This window comes from Lynx canadensis, chromosome B4 (genome assembly GCF_007474595.2).
Source record: "Lynx canadensis isolate LIC74 chromosome B4, mLynCan4.pri.v2, whole genome shotgun sequence".
Taxonomy (NCBI): Eukaryota; Metazoa; Chordata; class Mammalia; order Carnivora; family Felidae; genus Lynx; species Lynx canadensis.
Window position 1 is genome coordinate 85580543 of NC_044309.1, and position 24128 is coordinate 85604670.

A 24128-nucleotide genomic window follows, 5' to 3' on the forward strand; every position below is an offset into this window, starting at 1 on the left:
TGCATGCTCATCTATTACATACAGAAAGGAACCAATAGAAAGAAATCTCTCAAAATGTTCTTAGTGGTTTTATATTGGTAATTGGATTATTAGTGATGCTAAATTATTTTCAGTATACACCAGCCTATCTTATAATAAGCATATAGGGCTTGCCTATTCCACAAACAACTAAAATCTATTGATAGATTTCCAAAATACAGTGATGCTTAGAATCAAGATGTGAATGCCTCCAGAATTTGAGGAGTCAGAAATATCTGATGATTTAAGAAGGAAAAAGGTAATATTAAAAATAAATATAGATGATATTCTCTACCACATGAGTTATGCATCTTGAAAGATGTTTTGAAACAAATCTGGGAGACTTCACATCAGCTCATTCAGGATAGCAGTTTGTGTTTCAGCAGCAGACTATATGGAGTAATCTACGGTCAATATTGGTATCAATTTTGAAAATATGTAAAAGCCATAAAAATTGTTCAGGTAGTTTTGGTGATATTTCAGATATATATAGAGACATTTTTATATTAAAAAAATCTCAATGTCCTTGATCAGTCAATTGTTTTCTAGTAAATAAACATAAGGGGAAAAAAATAATAGTTTCTCCACATGAGAATCCTATCACAAATATTTTCAAAAAGGAATGGATTTTTATTAAAGTAAAATGAGGCTTGGCACTTACTGTTTGTATAAGTTTTCGAAGTCTTATTAAGGATATTCATTCTGGCCACAAAAGGTGATACGATTCATTAGATTAGACTCCATTAGATTTGAATGATCAGAAGCTGGAGACGATATTAAGTGAAGGAAAAAGTTACATGAAGCCATTTTTCCTTTATCTCAATCTTTCAAATTTGAAGTTTCACTTTTCAATTTTTAAACCTATTAACTAAAGTCAATTATTTGCCTATAAAAATAAGATTATGAATTATTACTCAAACGTTCAAAAGAGTCTTTTTCACATACTGGTTACAAGAGGAGTTTAAGATTTTAGCAAAAACAATGTGGATTGGAAAGTTTAAGAATAATTTTGTGGCAGAGACAGTCTATCTAACTTGACTTTAGGCGAGAGGAAAAATACATATTACAAAGGATGTACAGACTCCTGGTTGTTTTTGGAAGGATTTGAGCTAGCCTAAAGTACTGGTCTCTTTCAAGATCCTCATTCACAGTTCTCCAGGGAAGACTGGTAACTGGGGGGACAGATGTGCATATGTGGAACTCAGGATCCCTGGCTCTCCTTGTTATCTGACAGAACACGTTGTGTACCTGTATTCAAAGGGAACTACTGCAAGGATAAAGAAAATGTTATTAAAAATGGCTTTCTAGGGGTGCCAGCGTGGCTTATTTGGTTAGGCATCTGAGTCTTGATTTCGGCTCAGGTATGATCTCACAGTTCATGGGTTAGAGCCCCTTGTCGGGCTCTATGCTGACAGTGTGGAGCCTGCTTGGGATTCTCTCTTTCTGCCCCTCCCCCACTCGTTCTCTCTCTCTCTCTCTCTCTCTCTCAAAATAAATAAATAAAAATTTAAAAAAATGGTTTTCTGTGGGGTGCCTGGGTGGCTCAGTCAGTTAAGCATACGACTTCGGCTCAGGTCATGATCTATGGTTTGTGGGTTCAAGCTCCGTGTCAGGCCCTGTGGTGACAGCTCAGAGCCTGGAGCCTGCTTTGGATTCTGTGTCTCCCTCTCTCTGTCCCTCCCGTGCTTTCTCTCTCTCTCTCTCTCTCAAAAATAAATAAAACATAAAAAAATGGTTTTCTGTAAGAAAATAGGCAACAGAATAACAGGGCTACAATTAAAGTTTAACTTCTCTGAATGTCATTTGTCCATAATTTTTAAATTAGAACCACTTAATGTTGTCTAGGTTTTTCTCAAAAACTGTTAAATCAGAAAAAAAAAACCAAAAAACAAAAAACAAAAACAAAAAAACAAAAAAATCATTATAATTTGATGACAATGTGGATGACATACTATAAAAACTGCACAGATGAAACGTGTTTCAAAACACTTTATTATTATTTTTTAGTGTTTATTTATTTTTGAGAGAGAGGCCGAGACAGAGAGAGACAGAGAGAGAGGGAGACACAGACTCTGAAGCAGGCTCCAGTCTCTGAGCTGTTAGCATGGAGCCCAACACAGAGCTTGAACTCACAAACCGTGACATCATGACCTGAGCTGAAGTTGGATGCTTAACCGACTGGGCCACCCAGGTGCCCCTCGAAACATTTTAAAACACGGTATGTATTTACATTTCCAGTGGAATGTATTCTAAGAACAAAAAGAATGTAAAGGAAGTCTAAAGTCTATTCAGAGTGTTTTTATTTTTATTGGTTACATGTGTATATACATATATATTTGGAACTATAATGTATATATTGTAAGATATATTAAATAATTATGCTGAGAGGCGTTTGGGTGGTTCAGTCAATTAAGCATCCAACTTGGGGTCAGGTCATGATCTCGTGGTTTGTGGGTTTGAGCCCCACGTCGGGCTCTATGCTGACAGGTCAAAGCCTGGAGCCTGCTTTGGATTCTGTGTCTCCCTCTCCTTCTGCCCCTTCCCCACTTGCTCTCTCTCTCTCTCTCTAAGATAAACATTAAAAAAATTAAAAATAATAATAAAAAATATTTATGTTGATGTATTTAAGTCAAAATAAATTTCAAAAAATAAATAAAACATCTGTAGTCTTATATTTGAAATGGAAATACCAGTATGAACTCATGACTTTTTTCAATAGAATAGCATTTCTCTGCTCTGTGCAGTTTAAAGTCCAAGAAGCAGTAACAACTCAGTTGTAACTAACTCACCTATCACCCAGATGATAATCTCTAAATATAATTTCCTACAAACAAATAAGGGAGTTCTGGGAGGTGGGGTATGATGGGGGGAAATTCCAGGCCTGGAGAAGAAAATATGCAAAGGTAACTTAAAATTATCTTGCAGTTCCAGAAAAAAAAAAGGATGATGTATAAAATAACCGACTCATGTCCAAGGAAACAAGAGACAGTTTATAAGCTGACAAAGACTGGAGAATTTTTAATGCAGTGATCCAAACATATCAAATATGTACAAATCCAGAATTCATAATCTTTCAAATATTCAAATAAATTTAGGCACCAACTAAAACACTATCTTCTTAAAAGTGGTAAATAAAGTGAAAAGAGAGGCATTGGTTTTGCTCTGTTTATACTGTTGGATAACCAATAGTTAATAAGGCAAAATCTTCTTCATAAAAAGAAAATACACAGGTAATAAATGCTGGAAGAATGATAGAATTTTTATATTACTATTTTGCAGTCTCTAATGAAATAATGGATCTGGGAAATGATCAATAGTGAATGCTAAAAGCATTTGGTGGAAGGTTGATGGGGAAATTTATAAAAGAGAAATAAATCTGATGTATTAGATTTCTATTGCTGTCATAATAAATTACCACAAATTTAGTGGCTTAAAACAACAGAAATTTATTTTCTCACAGTTCTGTAGATCAGAAGGCTAAGTACAGCATAGCTCAGTTCTCTTACCTAAATTTCACACATCAGAAATCAGTTTGTCAGCAAGGACTACCTTTTTATTATTATTATTTTTTTTATGGAGGTTCTGGGGTTGAATCTACTTGTAAGTTCATTCAGATTCTTGGCAGAACTCAATTCCATATGGTTGTAGGACTGAGGTCCCATTTACTTGCTGGCTTTTGGCTAGAGGTCATACTCGGTTTCTAGAGGCCCCTTCTGTTCCTTAGCTTCTGGTCTCCTTCCTCCATCTGCACAGTCAGCAACAGCAAGTCTGTCTTACACTGTGATATCTCTGACTCCCCTTCTGTCATCTCTCCTGCTACCTCTTCTCTCTGACCCCAGCCTGAGAAAATTCTCTGCTTTCAAGGACTCAGGTGATTAAACTGGATCCAAGATCCAATTTCATGGAATCCAGGATAACGTCTTCATCATCATTAGATTGGCAAGGTTCCTTTACAGCAGTACCTAGGTTAGTGTTTGATTGAGTAACTAAGCCCAGGAACTTGAGTGGCATCTTTAGAATTCTGCCTACCACAGCTGACAATATTTGAATCTATGAATCAATCCCAATCAAATCTGATTATGGTTTTGTACACAAAACAATCACAAACAAATGGAAACTGGGTTTTCAGTTCTGCAGGTAAGGATCTCGGAAGTCACAATTTCGATCTAACAACAAGAAAAAAGCTGAACAGCCTGAAAAATCAACAACTCTTCCTGGTTTCATAGGAGGGGAGAAGTCATAATGTAAATCACTAGATTGAAGAGACAGGTGAGTAAAGGGCTCACAAAACAGACTCACAAGCAGAAACTGCTTCAAGAATCAGTGCCTGGGTAGGAAAACCTGAACTCTAATCCATGAATTGCTGGAAGCTCAGCATGGAGAAGTCTGAAGGCTAAAAACTCCAGGGAACCCAGTTATCAGTGTGGGTCGGGGGGGATGTTGGCATCCACAAAACCCTGAGATTTACCTTCAGGAGCTTGACCAGGTTCCCACAGTAAATATCAGAGAAAATCCCTTCCTGCTTTCAGCAGGGGGATGGAGAAGGAAAACATTTTGAAATACACCAGAGCACTCTAAACAGAGTCTGACCTCAGCAGAAGCTAGTTAGCCAGAGCTAACCTGCAGAGGTGTTATCAGAGCCTAACTGACCTGGGGAGGGGAAACACCAACTCCAGCCAGCTGCAGCCTACCATAAAGGAGAAGGGAAATACCCAAATCCAGACGGCTCTAATCTTCTCCCACCTAAGGGGTGAGAAAAAAACTGAGAAACACTTGTACAATTCACAGTCCAGAGGCATATGCTCATTAGAAGACTGGGGACCTAATCATAGGACTATGGTATGCTTCCTCTTCCCCTACACCTTCAAGATGTATTTATAGCAATTGCTTTTATTCAGTGCATCATATTGGCTCTCAGGAAGAAAATTACAAGACTTTCTAAAAGACACACACACACACACACACACACACACACACACACACAATTTGAAGAGACAGAAAAGGCATCAGAACCAGACGTGGCAGGGACATTGGAATTACCAGGTGAAAATTTAAAACACCTATGATAAATATGCTAAAGTCTCTAATGGATAACAAGGGCAATGTAAGAACAGATGGGAAATGTAAGCAGAAAGGTGGAAATCCTAAGAAAGAATAAAAAATTATAGAGATGAAAAATGGTGTAAGAGAAATAAAAACTGCCTTTTTCCCCCTCATGATTTTAAATGCAGGCCAACGTCTACTTCCTAGGCGGCTGTGAAAATGTACAGGGGTAGGGATGTTTGTTAAGTCGGCATGCTGGCCCATAGTAAATACCCAAATCAGTCACTGATTTGTTTACTGGTAGTATTCCTGCTGAAGATACAGCTGTGAAAAAGCAGCCAGACTCCTGCTCTCCACCAGCTAGCATACTGGTGGTCCTTACTACGTGAGTCCTGCTCTCTTACCAGTAAGCAGAAGTAGTGGTCCCTGTTCGAAGAAATCTAGATTAAAAATATTCTTTGGATAATCTAAAAACCTTCAGGAAAAGATTCATCTTCTATTGCAAGATACAGTTTTCACTCGATGAAACTATGATATTGTGATCATATCATCAATCAACTTTTCAGAGAGACATTTCTCTCCCTCGGGATTATTTCGCCCTAGAAGTGTGCACAGCGATGCCAGCCCTTGGTTTCTGGGGGGAAACACGATCCGCCCAGGCCCGCAGCTGCCTTCGCGCTCAAGTTCAGGCATGTGTTTGGTTCCAGGTTTATTAACTCATCTACGTGACAGGGGGAGCCAGAGAGGACAGTCTGAGCACCCGGAGTAGGAGCGGGCCAGCGTTCCCCAGGGGCCGTCGCTGGAGAGGAACAGAGTCCTGGTCACCTGCCGCCCTCCCTGCGGGCCGCCTCGCGTGCTGGCCAGGGCCTTGACCCACTTGGTGCAGCTGCCGCCTCGAGCGCTGGCCAGGGCCTTGACCCACTTGGTGCAGCTGCGCAGCTCAAGACGGAGACGCAGGGGGACCTCCCTGGGACGCATGAGGCCACTGCTCCACGCGGAACGAGGTCGCCTGGAGCACCTGCACCTGGCTGAGGGCTCCTGGAAGCAGGTAGGAGGGCCAGCCAGGTGTCGCCGTGAGCTTGAGGGGAGGGAACTGAGACCCCGAGAGGGGGGAGGTTTTGAAGCCATGTCGGGAACCCAAGCTTTTCAGATGTGCTCCTGAGGGAGGTTTGCAAACCTCTCACTTGCAAACCCTCCCTCGCGTCTACCCCAACGCGGACGGAGAGCTTGGCTCCTAGACAGACTCAGCTGAGATGGGGCGGCTTCCGCTGGCCTGGGCTCAGTTCACGTTGTCGTCCTTGTTGTCCCTGCTCCAGGGCTGTGTCCCCCGCAGAGTCCTTGCACTGTTCACCTGGTTTACGTCAGGGTGGTTTTTACTCAGGACTCTCTGCTTGGCCTTCTGGGTGTGTCTGGAACCCTGTTTTGCGCCTGAGGCCCGGGTTTGCGTTAGGCGTCTCGGTTTGCGTCTGGATCCCGGTTTTACTTCCAGCCCTGGATTGAGTCTGGGTCGAAGTTTTACTCTTGGTGACCCGTCCTTGGGACTTTGGATGCGTGGCCTGCTCTTTGGTGGCTGGCTCTAGGGACATGCAGGACTAACTCTGAGGGCCCCCAGAAGACTATGTCTTTGCATGCTTTTTAAAAAATATTTATTTTTGAAAGAGATCCAGTGCCAGCCAGGTAGGGGCAGAGAGAAAGGGGGTGACAGAGGATCTCAAGCAGCTCTACAGTGACAGCCCAATGTGGGACTTGAACTCTCTGACCTGAGATCATGACCTGAGCCCAAGTCATGGCACCAAATCCAGGCACCCCTAGATTTGTATACTTTAAAAGCTGCTGCCTGAGGGTATCTCAGCCTTCTGGCTTCTTCACTGCCTCTCAGACTCCTGACATTACCACTTGGTAGTTGGTGAAGCCAATCCGACCTTGGTATGGGGAGGGGAACCTGTCTCCGAATATCTAAATGGTGGCTGGTTATATTCACTCTTCCTAAGTGAATCTGTAAATGGAAATGGCCAGTTGTATCATTTGACATCCATTTCCAGAACTCTGGTTACAGCTTGCCAAAGAACCTGCCACCTCCCTGCGATTCAGTTTGCTGCAGCTGGGAAGAAGCATTTGCACTGAGTCCTGCTACATCCTGACCTATTTCCATTTTACAGGAGAACCTTGTTTCTATTCCTGTAATGATTTTAACCCCTCCAAACCTCGAAATTTGGCCCTTAAATCCATCTTAAATATCATCCTACCATAAAGAGGACACTAGTTTAACTTACCATAAATAGAAGGTAACTATAAAAATTATCAAAATAAAAGCCTAGTCGTGTTATTAAAATTTACCTAAGTCTCCACATCCTCTGGATTTAGAGCCTGAGTTGCTGCTGCAAGATAAAACTCTTCTCAGGTGATGAATAGGGACAAAGTCAATTTCAGCTGTGTTTGTTACTTTGTGTTTTTTTTTTTTTTCCTATAGTCACAATCACATTCACTTACATTTATAAAAATAGCATATTTGCTCCTTTCCCCACCCCCACTCCCAAGACTGGATTTTACTCAATATTGTCCGTGTTCACCTTCCTGGGGATATGCGTTGACGGGACCCAAACATCCCTAAGACATAAGGAAACTCTAGCAAAAATAATTTGAATCTTAAGGTCTATATGATTTTCTGTTTCTTTCTGAGTGTCTTTTTCATTCTTTTGCCATAAAATGAGTTCGTTGTCTCCATATGTTCTGGAGAAAATCTGTCATAAGGACCTGACAAATTGGCCTGGCCCCTGTTGTTACATTCATGGGCTAGCTGGTCTTTTGCTTCTAGCAACTTCATTGGTTTCTACCTAATCTAAAAATAATCTTCAGTTGGCTTAGTTTCCTGATTATAGTCCTCCAATCAACAGTCAAACTTGGTAAAACACATTCTAGAACTCTGGCTTAACAGAGGCTCTGTGTGGGGATAGTTAGATCTATCAAAATTTAACCCGGAAGATGCCCTGAAGTAAATTATTTCAGCTAAACAGTAAATCTAGTAGTCAGAATGGAAGACAAGAGAAAGAAAATTAATTACAAATATTTAGAGGCTACCATCAACAGACAAACATTTTGAAATCTTTGTTTAAAAAGAACGGAGGAAAGAACAAAACAGTTATTAGTTTTCTAGTGAAGGTTTTTTATTCATTTACTTTTGTTCATTTTTACAGTCAGGACCAAGGCAGACCTGCATATATTTGAAGGCATTTACTTGAAGGATAAAGGGAAAAAAAGATTGGCAGTTTTGGAAAAGAAGGCAATATGTGATCCATTCAGAGTTAGGAACGGAATAAAATGTCTGCCTACTTGAGGTTTAAATGCGAACAGACTATTGAAGCTGTGAAAAAATACACAACTCTTGAATCTCACCAGAAATACCGCATTATAGCAAATTTTTGAAAAAATATGACAAACAGTACTCACCTGGAGGAGTAGAATTGACAATGATGTAATAGTGGGTGCATTTATTCAGCAGCATAGGGAAAAGGATTGTTTTTAGTTCAAATAGTACATTATTGGTTTGGTTTTTATTTTAACTTGATAATAAAAATGTATGTATAAGTATATACACATATATAGTGTATGTAATATGTGTACAATATACATATAACACATACAATGTGTATAATATGTATATACATATAGGTATATATATGTATGTAGTACACACATACACAAACACACACACACACACATTGGAATGTTCAGCCATGAGAAAGAAGAAAATCCTGCCACTTGTGACATGGACAGACCTTGAGGGCATTATGCTAAAATAATGCTAATGCTGAAATAAAGTCAGACAGAGAGAGACAAATACTATATGATATCACTTATATGTGAAATCTAGAAAAGCCAAACTCATAGAAACTGAGTAGAATAATGGTTACCAAGGTCCGGGGGATGGGGAGAAATGAGGAGATGTTGGTCAAATGGTACAGACAGACTTACAGTTAGAAGATGAGTAAGTTCTGGAGACCTCATGCATAGCATGGTGATCATCATTAACAATTATGTATTTGTATTTGAAAGTTGCTAAGAGAGTAAATCTTATTTCTTGTTCTCACTTACAAAAAAAGAAATGGTAATTGTGTGATGCGATGGATGGTTAGATAATGGTATGATGGTAATCATATTGCCATAGAAAAGTGTGTCAACTCAACAGGCTGTACACCTTAAACTTACACAATATTATATGTCAATTACATCTCAATAAAACTGGGGGAGAAAGATAATATGTATTGACTCAAAAGGAGCATTAGACTTTACATTAAAGTAGCTACAGATCATGAAAGTTAAAAGTATTTGAATTTTAAGTGTAAAAAATATATAGCCCATTTTGACCTTGCATCATCAAACTGATTTGCTAATATAATATATATATATATTTGCTAATAATATATATATATATATATATATATATATATATATATATATACAATTAAAAAGAAAACCTAAGCCAGTAATTTGAGCATTTTCTGAGCTGATCCTGAAAGCCTGGTTTTCAAGAGGTCAAGGAAGTACAAGTCATCCGATTAACTCTGTGCAGATGGGGGCACAGAAGGGACCAGACAGGTGAGAGGGTGCAGGTGACAGTCTTTTATAAGGCTCATCACTTTGACTTGTGAAGAAGAAAAAGTCACCATCTGTGCTGTCATCCTTGTTAACCTTCTACTCTGAGTGGGAAAGATAACCTAAATACTGAGAATAGGTGGATAACCACAAAGCAATATTTGCATCAAGGCTACTGAAAATCAAACTGAGGATGAGTAACCTTGCCTCTGTTTGTCAGGCTTATTATACATATTTTTGTAGACAGTTATCGTTATGACTGAGAAACTGTTTTGTGAGAAAATACAATCACCAACTCTGATTTAAGTTTGAAACTAGTCTAATTTAAGCATTAAAATTCCATTTTTAAAAGTTTATTTGAGATAGAAAAAAAGAGAGAGAGAGAGAAATAGAACAAGTGGGGGAGGGGCAGAGAGAGAGAGGAGAGAGAACAAAGCCCAAGTAGGCTCCATGCTCTGCACTGAGCCTGATGAGGGACATGGTTGGGGTTCAATCTCACGACCATGAAATCAAAAGTCAGTTGCTTACCGACTGAGCCACCCAGGCACCCCAAAATTACACATTTGGTGTTAGTGAGCTATTTACTCATAATGTATAACTATGGCTCTTATTTTTAATATCTAAGTAATTTTTAATAACCGATAAGGGAGACAGGAAGTAATTCTGAGTTTTATGTCATTAAACAAAAAGCCAAGGGGGCAATTTTTATTAAGTTAATATTAAGTCATACAGATTTTTTTGTTTGAGTAAAATTCTGAGAATAATACTGTCTTTTGCAATGATATGAATTTCAGGTTTATACTATTTGATTTACTTTCTCAGAACTTTGAAGTCATTCCTTGCTTTCTTCCTATCATACCCTGCTTGAAGGAAGAGAACTAATACTACTCAGATCCTCCAAGGTCTGTGTAAATATACATCACCAGTCATAGTAGTTTCTTATTTCTCTGGTGCCTAGAATTTAGTGTCAAGCCATGTGTTTGATCAATCTGTATTTCCCTGTGATTCCTATATCTTATGTTGAACTAGATACATCGTTCATACTGTTTAACTTATATATCTACCTAGTTTCCTACTTAGATTTCCTTGTCTCATCTCTAATACATATGAATTCTTATTAAATGTGTGTTTTTATTTGATAGGAAATTTCATTATCCATAGGATAAAACTGACATTTCTTAGTGAAGCGTGTAAGGTCTTCTGCGATTTGACCAAAGCTGGTATCCAGAGCCTCATCTCCTTTGATTCCATCTCATAGCCCATGTATCAGCCACAGCTATTGCCTTATAGTTCTTTACATACTAGTTTCTTAATCCAGAATGTACACATTTTACCCCTCTACTCTTCCAAGGCTAATCTTCAATACCCAACCCTGCTTAGCCTACATGCCTCTCTTATGGGAAACCTCCTGTAATTTTATCCAGCGCTCTCATTTTGTTAGAGCTTATCCTCAAGTAATATCTTCAGCAAGGAGAGTACATTTCTTGACTCGATGCATATTGAAGATATCTGTGTTATGTTCATATTTGAGATCAAAAGTAGATTTAGATAATTGTAAAGAGGCATTATTACAGATGAGGTAATTTTTTTTTTCAGATTTACATATAGGTGTAGTGTAACTCCAATTAAGTTATAAAGTTTAAAGAGAAGAATAAAGAATGAAAAAAAATATATTCTTTTGTAATATATATATCTCTAAGTTGATACTCTTATTTTTTATTGTAATGCTTTATAAAATAATTTATTATAAATAAACACAATTTTTTACAAAGTTTTGACTTAAAAAATTTTTTTTAATAGTTTTCTTTATTTTTGAGAGGCAGAGAGAGACAGAGCATGTGTCGGGGAGGGGCAGAGAGAGAGGGAGACACAGAATCGGAAGCAGACTCCAGGCTCTGGGGTGTCAGCACAGAGCCCGACGCGGGGCTCAAACTCAGAGACCACGAGATCATGACCTGAGCGAAGTCGGACACTCAACCTACTGAACCACCCAGGCGCCCCTGAAGTTTTGACTTTTATGTCTTCCTCTCCATTCTAGAATAGAAGACAGTTGTTGACAAAAATTGTGTCCTATTTTTTTTTCTGAACATAAAGCATTGCTATAAATATTCAAATACTAAACCACGGGTAATAATAATAATTATTATTTTTGACGTATTTCCTCATGGTCATATTTTCTTAGTGTAGATAGATAATTTAATAGAATAAAGTAACATCTCCTAAGAGATAAATTCCTAAGTTATGAGTCATAACTGAAAATTCAGTAGTAGCTTCATCTCAGATTCTGAATGTGATCTTCTACTCTTTGGATACTATAGCAATATCATATCTACTATCTACTACGTGCTCATTTTCTGATACCTTGAGACAAATATGCCTCTTTATAGGTGTTTTACAGAAAGTGATTAAAAATATACGTAGCCTTCAAGAAGAAAATATAAACTTTTACCTCAAGATTCCTGATGAGGAGCAAACAATAACAGGGAGTGTGTCCTGTCAGACCACATGTAAGAATTTTTCAAAAGTGGGAGATATAGGCCTATTGAGGAACCAAGGTTCAGTTGGAGAAAGACAAGACACAGTGTCAAGATTTAGCAATTTCAAGTTTTCAGTTAGGAAAACGTGTAGGTTTATGACATCCAGAATTGTGGAAGAGACAATTATCTCATTATTTTATTTATCTGAATATCTGTTATGCTTGCTATGAATCAAGCAGGAAAGGCAACAAGAAAAGAAACTCAGGTTCAAAGTCAGAATGGTCAGAAGTTGAGTATGTGCCCCTAGGCAACAGAGAACCAGCTGCTATGGGAGCAATCAAGGGCAGTGTTTAGGGAGTTCAATCCTCAAACGAAGTGCTTACACAATTATCAAAGCAAGGGAAGATATAAACATGGGTAGATAAATCATTTGTAACTTTTAAATTTTATTTAAGATCTTTAATGTTATTTTTATGACAGGTTGATAAAATTTTGATTTTCTCATGATCATGTACTTGAACAAAGGGAAAATTCGGTGGATTTGGTCATCTGTATGTTTTATATACTTACCTTATTGTCATAGTCTTGGCTATAAATATTACTTTTCTCTAAATCCTGTTTCTAGTCCTCTCAATGCACTTAACTCTTAGGAAGATTCTATCAAAAATCAGTCACATGTGTCCAGACTTCTATTTCTATTTTTTTGACCTGAAATTTCATTTGGAGATGTCATGGAGATTAAACCAAATTTAGAACCCCAAGTGATTGCCATAATAGAAAGGCAGAAGAAGAAAATAAAGAATAGTGCTCCATTCATTCAAAATGTATATTTCAATTCTTAGTAAAATAAAATATAAATACAGGTTTTCCCCAATTATAGAGCCTTTCATGTTCACACAGAGGCGTTACTCAATGTAATTCATCTAAACCAGAATTCTAGTAGTATCAACCAAATCCATTATACACACATGAATGTTAAGGCACATTAAAATTTAATTCAAATAAGCTATTGTATCCTATTTTTTATCTATATTTTAGAATGCTTAATATAAAAATTCATAAAATTATTGAATATGTTCATATATATTAAATTGGAATTTTAAAACTTTAGTTCTCATTACTGCCAATGAAATTTTTTTTGCTATATTATGCTACCATTCAATATATTATAGGCTAGAAAATCATTTATGTAACTGAAATATAAATGCCTAGAAAGAAGAACATGCTAAGAAAAAGATATAGAAGTTCCTGCTTGTATTTTGCCTTTTCTGGTTTGGAATTCTGATATTTAATAAAAACAAATTTTTTGATACTGCTAACTATTGAGCATAACTTTTTAAATTGACTATGTTTTATTCATTACTAAAAGAAAGTCAAAAGAGAAAAAGGTGTTATATAAATCTTTTTAAGATGTATATTCCTCCTCTTGATGAGAGATGAACTTCTCAGTACCCTTTATTGCCTTTAATATAAATTCTGAGTCTTAACAAATGCAGTATGTTGTTTCAACCTCTTTCCTCAAGACCTTAGAGTTGAAAATGCAAATGACCAGTTCACGTAGAGCCAAACTGCAAGCTTAGATGGCATGAAAGATTCATTATTGAGTCAAGAGGGAGTGAAGAATGAGAAATGAGGAGAGACAGGTAGAGTAAGACCAGAATATTCAGAGCCTTGAATTTCAGTATGTCTTCCAATGACCTATAGGCAACAGAGAACTATTACAATGTTAGTAGTGGGTAGCACGAAAAAAAGTGATTCATGAAGGTTAACCTGGTAACAGTGTCTGAAACGATGCAAGGAGATTACAGAATAAACTCCTTTTCATTTGTATGGTTATGTGAAGTCTGTGCTTTCATGACAGCATTTCCCTGTCCTGCCACCTGTTGGTCAAGTTTAAAAAAATTCTCTTTAAAGCCTATTACTGTAAAGGAAATTATAGATAAACTGAGATTAAGAAGGTAATTCTGAGTCATCCTTAGTAGCTGGAGATTCAGAGTCTTCTATCAGTATACCTGGTCTTAAGCAATTAGCTTGGAGATCACAGACAGAAAGAAATCTTTAGAAGGATGAAGATGACCAAATGATTTAACGAGGATGTTAAAATACTTACACGTACATCATCTTTTAGGTACAGCTATACTATGAATTTTCCATTGACTTATTTGACAAACTAGAATAAATAAGTCACTTATTAATATAGATAGAATGTAGGGATGCATAGTAACCAGGAATGGCTGGAATTGACTTAGGGGAAAGTGCATTTGCTATCAACTCTGCAGATAGTGAGCCAAGTTCACTCAAGTCAATACCACTTTATCAAAAAAGTAGGGCATTTAAACAACATACCCAGAGTTAAAAGACAAGTGACAGTTTGGGTGAGAAATATTCTCAATTCTAAGAGGAATATTTTAACATTTTTAAAACTTAATAATAATTGGGGCACCTGGGTGGCTCAGTTGGTTGAGTGTCTGACTTTGGCTCAGGTCATGATCTCGTGGTCTGTGAGTTCGAGCCCCGCATTGGGCTCTGTGCTGCTGACAGCTCAGGGCTCTGTGCTGCTTCAGATTCTGTATCTCCCTCTCTCTCTGTGCCCCTTCCCCGCTCATGCTCTGTCTGTCTCTGTAAAAAATAAACATTAAAAAATTTTTTTAACTTAATAATTATTAAATCTTAATAAATATTAAATCTTAAAAAAAGAAAAAAACACTTCAATTTTTAAATGGCCTAATAATGTTAAGAACTATTTTACAGGAAAAAAAATACCACCTAGTTAGCCAATAAAATATGAAAATAAATTCAACCTCACAAGTAAACAGTGCTTTGCAAATTAATACACTGATACTTTTTTCCTCAACAAGATGAAAGCATTTAAACAGATGATGATATACACATTGATGAATTTTAGTGAATGGGAACTCATATTCAGTTTTGGTTTTCAGTGTACCTTCTATATTTTGCATCGTACTCATTAGTTGCATAGCAAATAATTTCAGTTTCAGGATCCTAATCTATAGAATTATTACACAGATGTTCCCTGTAGTGTTTTGTAATAGTGAAAACCTTTAATAACTTAAATGTGATGCTTAGAAGAATAAGATAGATCTGTGTAATTGGCATGGAAAATCTCTATTCTGAGTGAAAGGCTGATGTAAAGTACATACAATGTGAAAGGCTGATGGTAAAATACATACAATGTTATTTCATTTCAGCTCTTGAAACCTCAAAGAAAAAATTGTATGTGCCTGTACATAGGTAACTGTATGCACATAACATATACATGTAACTGTGTGTATTTATTATTATTTGTATATATATACACATATGTATATTCCATGAATCTACACATATAATAAACATAGGGTTCTGGGAGAAATATACTAAAATGATAATAATAAATAACAGTCATTACTATATTTTAAAAAATTTTTAATGTTTTTTTATTTTTGAGAGAGAGAGACAGGGCACAAGCAGAGGAGGGGCAGAGAGAGAGGGAGACACAGAATCCAAAGTAGGCTCCAGGCTCTGAGCTATCAGCACAAAGCCCGACACGGGGCTTGAACTCACAAGCCATGAGATCATGACCTGAGCCAAAGTCAGATGCTTAACCCACTGAGTCACCCAGGTGCCCCAAAAGCCATTGCTATTGAGAAATGTGGTGCAGAGAATCCATCTAAAGCATCTAGCATTGTGCCTAATTGCTTTTATTAATCATTAGATAATTCACTTTTGCAACCCACTTCTTTCTTATTATATTTTCTGTCAAACACCTTATGTATTAATTTTTAATTGAAAAGGACCTTCATTTTTATATATTTAAAATTAATTAAAGAACTATTTTCCATCCATGTTACTGATTAACAATATATGTTCTTTGGCTTCTCAAAGATGTTGTCATGGCTGCCTGTTTACCAGCAAAGATCATTTGGGCTGGGCTGTTTCCCAAAATGTAGCCCCTTGGAAATTAGCTTGCTCTAAAGACTGTTTTTTAAGCATTTGAGTTTTTTATGACAAAATAAACTAATACAATATAATTACAGATTTGTGAACTATCCTCAAATAGACATACCCTGAAATAGACATTTTCTCTGCTTAATGTTATTTTTTGTCTTCTTTTTCTTAAAACCTAAGAAGCTGATTGAAAAAAAAAAAAGAACTAATTCACAGGAATATCTGAAATTTCCAAATAAGAAGTCAGAAAAATGCAAATGTTATTTTTCATAATATTGCTTTTCTAAAATTACACATACTGCATAATCAACAGTTCATTTAGCAGTCTATAATAATAGCTATGTGCTGTGTTTGAATAAATGTATTACATTTGTACTTCGCGTATTTCTGCAATTTCCAATTTCAAACCATCTAACTTATTTGATCATTAGCTTTCCCCCTTTTATTGACTAATGAAATTTATTTTTATTCTCAGTGAGAGTGAAGAAAAATGAAAACAAATATGCTTATTTCTCCCTTTCTGTCCATATTTTATTTTATTTTTTAAAAGATGCAATCAGCAGAAGTTTTTCTATTTAGGAACTTTAGGTGCTGACCACCATCCACCTTTGTCCTTTACCTCCTGAAGCTCTCCATCCCAAATTCCATTGTTAAACTACAAAAATAAATGGGTTCCTAATGACAGCAAGTTTCCTTCCTTCTTATTTTCTCTCTGTAACTGTCAGATTTGTGTTGAATGCAATTTGATATTGTAGACCCAACTGACAACATTAAGTCTCTATGCAAGTGTCATTACTTGGTGCATAGTGTAGTTGACACAATGGACTGTGGAAAGGTTCAGAATATAATATTTTCTTCACTGGTATTGTTGTCATCAAGCTCATATATATACAGTAGCAAGGCAATATTTCAGCCAAGATTGGAGGAGTGCCTCCAATCTTATCAGCCACTCCTTTAAAATGAAGTTGCACTAAGTTCTGTCCAGGGAAGTAAATTTTGCAACAAACTTACTCCAGAGGATATTTGAAAGCATAACATTTATGTGGAAACTTATCATGAGTACCATGCAGTGTTTCTGGTTCATTGGATCCCCAAGCCACTGAAGAGGCTGATAAGCAAATATAGCTAGCCATAGTATAAATTCAAGATTACCTTCTATGAAATGTGATTTAAAATAATTACTCAGGCTCACACTGACCTCATCCTGCTCTGACTTCTTGTTTCACTCTGACAAGGAGAGCTATTTTCTGCATTTTCCTGGATCACCATCACATATCATAAAATAAAGGCTAAACATCTTCAGCTATGTTCCAGGAGTAACAATAATTGTAATAATATCTAAAAGTAAATGTTCATTGTGGTCCACATACTGTTCTATGTCCATATGTTAATCCATTTAATCCCCACAACAGCCCTGGGAAGTGGGTACCTTATTCTCTTTCTGCAGACAGTGAAACTTGGACACAGTTTAATATTTTGCTCAAGGTCATTAGAAATAATATGCACAGAAGTTGAGATCCTAAGCAAAGCATTATGGCTCCAAAGGCAAGTTCTTAACCACTATGCTATACAGAAGGGGGGAACATTTTTATGCCAGTGATTCTACCAACTTGTTCTCTCTTCCTCACACTAGGTTCTTTGTCTGCTCCCATGTGTGTGTAGTCAGAGCACCAAAGTCAGGGTTTAGTCCTTGTCTACTAGGGGTAGTCATCAATCAAGTTGCAGGCAACAGAAATTAACTCTTGCAGGAAAGCAGTTTTCTGATATTGCAGAGTTCACACTATTGCCAAAAAATACTTTAAGAGCCAAGTTCTTAAAAAAATATATATATACACACATACGAAAAGATGAAAAAGAGCACATGGTTCCCCATCCCACTAACATCATGCTTTGTTCTGTGACTTTCTTTGGGCACAGGAATGTAATTGGAATATTTTTACACCACTTCTGAGAAATAGCTTTAAAAAGCATTGCTTGATTCTACCATCTCTCTTTTCTCTCTCATAAATTCAGCATGTCCCACATAGGGACTATTCCTAAGGTGCAAAGCCCCAAAATAAATGCTTACTGTGTTTGACTTCTAAGATTCGAGTTTGTTTAAGCGACATAATTTAGCTTAAACTGAGTCATCTTGGGGCGCTCCGTAACAAACAGAACCATGCCCAAAATGACGTGACAGTGTCAGTTCAGTGAGAATATTGTTTCTTTTCTACAAGGAAAATAAACTTAAAGGCTGGTACCACTGCTACCATTGCCATTCAATACTGAATCCCGGTCTTGGCACCCTTGCCATCATCGTCTCAGAAACAGGATTTGTTGTTGCCACAGCCACTGTAGTCATGGATTGTACACGGTTCGTGTTTCTTCAGTTCTTGATTCAGTGTCTGGGAGAGAGGCATCTGATTACTGGAGTCTAGGACTAGTACTTTTGCCTCAGGCATGAGGTTATCTAGGAAGGCAAATATCTAGGTTTTTCAGGCTTTATGGTAGGCTCTTCTCATCAACATGCATACTGAGGAATTGCTCACATAACAGAGAATCTTGACATGCATCAGAATCTCCCAGATGTCAACTACCCCAATTAAGGAAGACTGAGGTCCTCTCTCTCATTCTCTTTCTTTCTCTCCTTCCCACTCCCTCTCTTTTTCCTTCTCCCTTTTTCTCCATTTATTTATTTATTTATTTATTTATTTATTTATTTATGAGAGTGTGTGTGTAAGTGAGCAGGGGACGGGCAGAGAGAGAGGGAGAGACAATCCCAAGCAGGCTCTGCCCTGCCAGCATGAGAACCTGATTCAGGGTTCAAAGCCACAAACCATGAGATCGTGACTTCAACTGAAACCGAGAGTTGGACGCTCAATCGACTGAGCCATCCAGGTGCCCTACTCCTTTCCCTGTATTATTGCTTTTAATGCATGCATGGAGTTGTGGCCACCATTTTGTAAACTTGAAGGACAGCATAAAGAAGTAAAAACAGGGCACCTGGGTGGCTCAGTTGGTTGAGCATCTGACTTCTGCTCGGGTCATGATCTCCATGTTTGTGAGTTTGAGTCTCACATCGGGCTTGCCGCTCTCAGCCTGTCAGTGCAGAGCCTGCTTCAGACCCTCCATCCCCTGCTGTCTGCCCCTCCCCTGCTTGCACAGTCCCCAAAATAAATAAGAAAAAAAAAAGGGAAGAAAAACCAGAGGTACCTGACTGGCTCAGTGAGTTAAGCATCCCATTGTTGATTTCTGCTTAGGTCATGATCTCTATGATCCCTGTCAGTGCAGAGCCTGCTTAGGATTCTCTGTCTCCCTCTCTCTCTCTGCCCCTCCCCCACTTGCATATGCATGTACTCTCTCTTTTTCAAAATAAATAAACATTTTTTTAAAAAATAAAAAAAGCCAATATGTTAAGGATGATAGGGCAGTAATATGTAAAGATCTCAGTTCCTTGAGTATATTGTTTAACAGCTGGGTAACTACCATCTAGTCTATGATACTCCTTAATTTAACAATAAATTTCCTTATATTTCAAGCCACTATTAGTTACATATTTTGTTAGTTGAAACCAGAAGTATTCCCTTCTAATACACATGGCAAGCATGAAACCATATGAAAGAAAATAAATGTATTTATTATTTTATTAGAGGGGATTTTTGACATAAACTTTGGGAAGCTCAGTGAAATAATCCTATCACACAACATCAAGAATATTTATTTAGAGATGAAATTTCCCCTATAGCTTTATTACCAATGTATTTCTAGAGCATACAGTATTTAACATACTGTGGCTTTTGTCTCTATAAGCTTATTTTCCATAATTTTGTGCTGATCACCAGTTGCATGGAAAAATTCACATTTCTTTTTTTTTTTAATATGAAATTTATTGTCAAATTGGTTTCCATATGACACCCAGTGCTCATCCCAACAGGTGCCCTCCTCAATGCCCATCACCCACTTTCCCCTCTCCCCCAGCCCCCATCAACCCTCAGTTTATTCTCAGTTTTAAGTGTCTCTTATGGTTTGGCTCTCTCCCTCTCTAACTTTTTTTTTGCCTTCCCCTCCCCCACAGTCTTCTGTTAAGTTTCTCAGGATCCACATAAGAGTGAAAATTCACAATTCTAATTAAATTGTTAATTTTTTAGTAGACATTGTGTCTTTAATCTTCAAGGATTGATATTCATTAGCCTCTGATTATAATGGCATGTTGGAGTTACTGTTTTGAGGGTTGAAGTCTGATTTTGCAATTAATTAGCTGTTGATCTTAAGTTATTTGATCAGAGCTTTATGAATCCATAGATTAAATTATACCTTGGATATTTAAATTTCTAAGTATATGCTGAAGCTTTTCTAGCATTAAAATATCCTAGGCTTCCCTCAAAAGTAAAGCATCTTATTTCAATAAATAGTTTATAATATTTTGTTTCTCATAGGTTTTTAAACTCTTGCCTATATTACTTTCTCTTTTGTAGGAAGAAAAACACTTAAAAGAGTATCTACTAAAGAGAAAAAAATAAATTGCAATGAATATTGTCAAAATTTATTTATAATTATACGTGGATGACAGTATGCAGAAATCAAAGAATTTATACAAATAATGAGCTTTTCCTTCTACTGTCCTCAGTATAGCCCCAAAAAACACTTATACGTACAAATATTTATTAACTTTGGTACTTACTTTCCTCTTAAAAAAGAGGGATATCTGAAAATAACGTCAGAGAATATTGTCTGCACTAAATAGCATTTAGAACATAAGGTTGCTGGTAACAGAATTAGGAATGATCACATTATTTAGGCTATTCAGTGCGAAGCATGACTCATGCACATCTGAGATGCTTAGAGGAGACTAGCAGGCTGTTTATGAAATTGATACCTAAATCTTAGGTAAAATGTTTCTATTTCTATCTCGAATACTGTCATTTTGGTCAATGGAGAACTTGTTGGATATTTAGAATTTCAGCTGGCTTTAATTTCTTACTGGTGAAATAAATAGCTACTCTTTCCTCTCAATGTTTATCCATATTCAGAACTAAATTATTTAAATTCAATTTTAATGCTTGATAATTTAAGCAAATTAGGCTATTCAGAATTAAATCTGATTACACAATCACTGAAAGGTAATATCATAGGCAGCTTGGTACAACCCATAAAATAATTCTTTACAAAGGAACTGAAACTTTAATTACATGTGTATATCATTTCATAGTTATACTCTCCTTCACATACATTTCTAATTTAGCTTCAGTATCATTAAGTGTTTTTGACATTCATTTTCTAGTGTTCCTCAATTTAAAATTTTTGTCCTATATTAGTATTAATGTTACATAAGCATATACTTATTTTTACCTTCCTTATTCCTCAAAGGTATTTAATATTTCCCTAATGTCCTTTCACGAGAAAACTGAATAATAAACAGAGACCAAAGGAATCATTTGGAATGTGGTATGTGCTTACTTCATTTTTGGTGATTGAATCCGAACAGTTTTTAAGCCCTACCACATCCCCTTCATAGTGGATACTTTCTCTTTTAGTGCTGGTGGGAAGTTCAAAGCATGCAATCCCTGGCCTACGTATATGTATCCTCACCCCAGCTCTGCTCCCTGTGAAAGTATAGCCAGTCTCCTTTGGACTATCTTAGAAAATTTTCATACCCCAGAGAGCCTCAATATGTTAAGTGATAACCTCTTTTATACCTTCCTGGTGTGTGTGTATGTGTGTGTGTGTGTGTGTGTGTGTGTGTGTGATCATTAAGCTCAACCTGAACCAAATGCTAAATGGGGTGTCCATCCTGTCTTTGTGAATTGGCTGCCATGGCTAAAACCGTAAGCAGTTTGTCTACGCAATGATCACCACCACTAGTCATCATTATTCTTTCAGTTTGATTTGATGCCCAGTGGCAAACATGATCTTTTAGCTGTGCTTCTCTGTAGTTGAGTCCTACTGAGCTTCTTGTAACTTAATAAACTTATGTTAGAAGTTTTTATAATTGACATTTAAGGACAGGAGTTTAGGACTTGGCCCTCCTTAAAATGGTCCTGAGTTGAGTGTCCTGGCCCACACATTTAGGATAGGAGTAAGGGACTTGACGCTTTTTAAAGTGGCCTTGAGTTGAGTGTCATGGCCCAGACTGTGACACTTAAAGACAGGAATATGGGACTTTGTCCTTCTTAAAGTGGCCCTCAGTTGAGTGTCCTGACCCAGACCATGGCCTTTAGGTACAGGAATATGGGACTTGGCTGTGTTTAAAGTGGCCTTGAGTTGAGTGTCCTGGCCCAGACCATGACCTTTAATGACAGGAATATGGGACTTGGCCTTTTTTAAAGTGGCCCTGAGTTGAGTGTCCTGGCCCAGACTATGACATTTAAGGACAGGAGTATGGGAATTGGCCCTCTTTCAAATGGCCCTAGGTTGAGTGTCCTGGCCCAGACTGTGACATTTAGGACAGGAGTATGGAACTTGGCCTTCCTTCAAGTGTCCCTGAGTTAATTGTCCTGGCCCAGACCAGGACATTTAAGGACAGGAGTATGGGACTTGGCCCTCCTTAAAGTGACCTTGAGTTGAATGTTCTGGCTTTGTGTCTTTGATTGAATTGGGTATCTCAATTCAGTATAGGTTATGATTGATGCTAGGGTTATGAGAGCAACTCTTACCCTGTGATTGCTGATTATTTGTCTAAACCAGACATAGGCTCCCATTTGATAGACTACTCAGACGAAAAATGGGTACACTGGATGGTTGCTTGTGTGGATGAAAAGTCAGCATGTGGCTTGCTGAGATCACATTTCTAAAAGCAAATGGCCTAATAGAACCCTACAAAATGCTTCTGCTGTTACTACTGCCTATGCCTCTATGACCAAAAGAGATATTCTGATCCTTTGGGTTTTAGAGAAAATACCCAAGGCACCCCTGTGGCACAGTCACAGGGTTCATTCAAACTTGATTGGAATTCAGGATCCTTAAGCTCTATAAAGCTATTATTGCCATGAAGGAAACCCCTAACCCTGATGATACTGATTTAACAATCTCTGGAGGAAGAAACTTCTAAATATTGGAAGGTTAGGGAGAATGTCCCCTGTAATAAATCCAGTACTACAAAGGCAGTCCATTCAACTATGGTGATGATGATGATAAGGGAGGAGAAGGAAGAGGATGAGGAGGAGAAAGAGAGCAACAACAATAACAACAGGAAGAAGGAGGAGGAGAAGAAGCTATAATCAATCATTGCCTATATATAGAGGAAGGCAACAGAAAACTAAAATAAAAGTCCAAAATTTGACCTTTTTGGAAACCCAAAATTTACTAAAGTAATTTATAACAACAAAAAGATACAATTGCACTGATTGACCTTTATGCCTCTACAATGTAGGTTCGGAATTTACATTGGCTGAAATGCACCAACTGGCAAACCTTAAGTGTCTTAACTGATACCGGGGCTCAAGTTACATTCATACCTGGGCTTCCACTAAATTTAAATTTAAATTGGAGGTGTTACCAAATTTAAGTCTCACCTTAACTGTTGGCACTATTGATTTGCCTAAAATTCCCCATGGCCATAACACCTATTACCCTACAATGACCCATCATGGGGTAGTGCATGACCATTCTGACCCAAAGAATGGTACATTTAAATAGTTAAGCTGTTACTAATTAACGAGCTTGACAAAATGAGATCTGCCGTGGACCTCCATTTGCCACCCCCAACCCAGTTAAAATAGTTAATATGGTTCAATATAAATTAAAACAGGCCTTTAAGGATTGAAAACCATTATACAAAATTTTGACAAGGGATGGTTTTCCCGACCATTTCTTCAATTTACAGCATCATTTTACCTGATCTCAAACTTGGAATGAATGAATGGAGACTCATTATGGATTATAGCCACTTTTATAATGTGGTTTCCCCTATTAAGATACTCATGTCCAATATTATTGAATATACTGACTCCATCCAATCTGAAACTGGTGAACACTTTGCAGTTATGGATTTGGCTAATATTTTCTGTTCCCTGCCTATTTCAATAGTCTATTAACTGCAGGTTGCCTTTAAGTTCAGAGAAACACAATGCA

At 37.3% G+C, this 24128-nt stretch overlaps 1 pseudogene; it reads right to left on the bottom strand.

Annotated features, from left to right (window-relative positions):
* Positions 1 to 6340: 6340 nt before the first annotated feature.
* Positions 6341 to 24128, bottom strand: part of LOC115518743 — a 39780-nt pseudogene continuing 21992 nt past the window's right edge.